Genomic DNA, 4,322 nt, shown 5'->3' on the forward strand with positions numbered 1-4,322 from the left:
TTTCCAGTCCAAAACTACCCACTGTAAAGCAGTTTCGCATGAATGTTTTGCCCTAAAACCCGATTGACATTCTCTAAGCAATTTATTATTTTCTAAGTATTCTACTAATTGTTTCTGAACTATTATCTCCAATATTTTCTCGTATACTGGCAATTTATTTATCGGTCGGAATTCTTCAATTTTATTTGTTCCTCGAACTTTAGATATCGGAACTACAATCGCTTCTTTCCACTTCTCAGGGAACATTCCTTCTTCGAGTGACTTATTTAGTATATGACATATTTTCTCTGCTGCTGCTTCTACTACATGTTTCATTATTTCTACAGTTATACCTTCTTCTGTACCTGCTTTGTTTTCTAATTTTCGGACTATTTTACATAATTGCTCTACTTCAATTTGTGTAAATACTTCTAGAACACAGTCGGCATATTTTTTATTCGCTATGCAATCTTCTCTACTACTTATATATGTTAGCGCCCTAATACTGTCAACAAAATAACAGTTAAATTTATCAGCCATTTCCTCTACATTACTAATTATTCTATTTTCAAATTGTATTTCTTTATACTCTTTATCAGTTACTTTACCTTTCAACATTTCTTTTAATACCCCCCACATTTGTTTTGGATCCTTTTTATTTTTATTAAGTTTTTTTTCTATATAGCCTTTTTTTGCTTTCCTACAAATATCCACAGTTTTATTCCTTAGCTGCCGAAATACTTCCCAGTCACACTCATTCTTACTTACACGAGCTACCTTATGTGCTTTGTCCCTTTGCTTTATCAGTTGCTGTATGTACTCACAAAACCATTGCTTTCCCTGCCATTTCTATCTTAGTAGAGTTGTTTTTTGTGGTGCCGTTAAATCAAGACATTTGATAATCTCTTTAACCGTCAAATTAGCTAATATATTAATACTGTCTCCTTCAATGGCATCTAAACAAGTGCTTATCATTCTTTTAAATATATCTATATCCATTCGTTTATAATCTCTGTATGTAATAATTTTGTTCTTATTTGCTACCAGTTTTACATTCCAGTACAACACTATTGCTGAATGATCCGTTATCTTGGGTTCATGCCATACTTCAATTTCCATCTCAACATTAGAAAAAACTAAGTCAATTATTGTTTCAGAATTTATTACAATTCTGGTTGCTTCTCTTATTAGTTGTTTTAACCCTACAGAATTCATTATTCTGGTTAATTTATTTTGAGTATAATTATTTACTTTCATATCTATGTTAAAGTCGCCCATGATTATAACATTATCATTCTGCATATTGCTGATACAGGTTTCCTCAAGAAAGTCAATAAAACTAGCATCTTTACCATTTGGCGAGTGATAAACTACCATAATTATTCCTATATAGTTTTTATCTTTAATTTTTACTGTTATTGTCCACAAATTTTTATCGCAAGTTTCTATCGCTATTATATCAAATTTAATTCTTCTATCTATATATAACAATACTCCGCCCGTTCTACTAGATTCTGAGTCACCTCGCACGCATACATACCCGCTGATGTGTAATTCGTGATCCTCTATCTGCTGCGTTATATGAGAGAGAGAGAGAGAGAGAGAGAGATTGATTGATTGATTGATTGATTGATTGATTTTTATTATGCCCAAGCAATAGCTAAAGGGCAAAGAATGAATACAATATGCATTGAATATATGTAAATAGAACATGTTCGTGTTCATGCTCTCTCCCAAACAATACACACTTAAAACTAACTTACAACTAACTCGCCTTAAAAATTAACGCAACTTAAAACTAAGAGAATAACGCTACGAAAAGAAAAACAAATAACTACAAAGAAAAAATACAATAATACAGCAATTCACAAGAACAAAAGTCCAAAGGACCCACTACTCAGATTCAGACGAAAGCAAATACTCACGAAGAAGGCTTTTGAATAATGCAAGAGAAGATGCAGATGTAATTTCATCGGGAAGAGAATGCCAAAAATATATGGAAGAAAGTTGGAAGGAATTTCTATAGGTGACCGTTCTGTGAGGAGGAATATGAAAGATTTGAGGAGACAAAGCAGCAAGTCGGTCAGATCTTCTGAGTAATGGGTCGAGTGGAGTGAAAAGTTCACTTAAGTAAGGTGAAGACAAATAAAGTATCCGGTACATCTGACACCCGAGAAAGTACCGCCTTCTGTCTTCCACCAAAAGCCATCCCAAGCGACGCCTATACTGAGTAATATGCTCATCCCGCCGCAAGTTATATATGAATCTGATGCAGCAGTTCACTAGTCTCTGTAATCTGGTGTTCAGTTCATCACTCAAGCCATGATAGACTAGGCAACAATAATCTAAATAGGGTAGAATTAACGTCGTCACAAGCTTAATCCTCAGCTCAGTAGAGAGAGAGTTTTTATTGAATTTCAGCTTGTGTAACGCCCAGTGAACTTTTTGCGAAACATGCATGACATGCTTCCTCCAAGAGAGATTAGATTCAAACCAAACACCAAGATTTCTCACCTCACTAACAAATGGTATTTGTATGTTGTTAAAAATTATAGGAGGAAGAAGGTTGAAATCAAAGTTGTTGACATTTTTACTACTGCCAAATATTATAACCTTAGATTTGGCAGGGTTAAGTTTCAGACCGTTTGCCGATGCATAATCGAAAATAGCATTAGCGTCCACAGAGATCAAGTTAAGATTGTGAAGAATGTCGGAAGGTGGACACGCACGATAAATCTGGATGTCATCGGCAAACATCATGTGTTCTGTATATAACAAGACCTTACTTATATCATTAATGTACAGGGAAAATAAAGGTGGACCCAGCACAGAGCCCTGAGGTACACCACATAACGTAAATAGCCACGACGAGAGATTACCAGCATCATCGATCACAACCTGAGAACGACCCGTTAAGTATGAATAGATCCACATAAGAACAAGGTCAGAAAAACCTAACTTTTTCAGTTTAATCAGAAGTTGTGAAGATGCGGGACTGTGTCAAACGCCTTACTGAAATCAAAAAGGACCATAATCGTTACCAGCCCACTGTCAATCACCTTCTTGATGTCATCACTAACACGCAGAAGTGCCGACTGAGTGCTGTGACTTGGACGATATGCGGATTGTCTTGGATTTATAAGATCATGCTTGATTAAATAGTCCATGATCTGCGTGGCAACGATCCTCTCAAGAATTTTAGACAATTCAGGCAGATTAGCTATTAGTCGCGTATCAGACGGAGATGAAGGAATACGGATCTTAGAGAGAGGACGGATAAGTGCCCGCTTCCACTGAGATGGAAATGAAGAAGTTTTTAATGAACGGTTGAATAAGGTAGTTAGACACGATGAAATTGTAGGCCAAGCTATTCGCAAAATGTAGAGAGGTATGCCGTCTGACCCTGACGCATAAGAATGAAGAGGTCTTTCAGAAATGAGTCTATGGACCATATCTGGCGTTATAGTGGAGAAAACAAACTCTGGACGATGGGATGGACGAACTACCTGGTCTATAGCAAAAATAAAATCAGTGTATGAGCAAGGTAACAAATCAGCAGAAACTGAAATGTAAAAAGAATTTAATTGATCTGGTGTGAAAAAATGTAGAGGAGAAACCAAGGTTGATTTTACAAGACCAAGGCGAGCCAACTCTCTCCAAAGTTTTGCTGGATCAGTAATGTTTTTGAAAGAATCAAATTGAAATTCGCTTTTGGCACGTTTAATGTCGGCATTCAGTTGGTTGCGAAAAAGTCTATAGGTGTTGTAGCCAAGTAAACTGCCAGAACGTTTTGCCTGCTTATATAATTGATTGCAAACACGCATCCGGTTCTTGAGATCATCGGTGAGCCACCGCACTGGAGGCTTCCTGATTGTGAATACACGAATCGGGGCAAATGTATCCAGTGCCCTTAGCAGGTTACCGGATAGCACCTCACAGAATCTGTCAACGTTCGCGTCATTAATCACCTCATCAATTTCAGACCGCACAGAGCTAGCGATGGATCCAAGATGTTCAGAGAACACCGAACAGTCAATGCCTCTGTAATTTCGCCGTGATATAGAACGCTCAGCTATCGGATCACAGTTGAGCAACATAGACAGTGCAATGACATCATGTCCAGCAATAAAAGGACTCTGAGATTTAGTAAATGATAACACTTTTTCTAGGTCATCTACCACCAACACATCAAGCCATGAGTCTGAGGTTGCCGTATGATAAGTTGATTCAGAGTTCACAATATGTAGTGATAAGCTGGACATGAGTTCACGCAAATAACGCGCTTCAAAATTAGTCAATAATAGATTACAATTAAGATCGCCACCAATAATAATATTTTTATA

The sequence above is a fragment of the Temnothorax americanus genome, unplaced genomic scaffold (assembly GCF_048541705.1).
Source record: "Temnothorax americanus isolate GAGA-0224 unplaced genomic scaffold, ASM4854170v1 Scaffold262, whole genome shotgun sequence".
Classification (NCBI taxonomy): domain Eukaryota; kingdom Metazoa; phylum Arthropoda; class Insecta; order Hymenoptera; family Formicidae; genus Temnothorax; species Temnothorax americanus.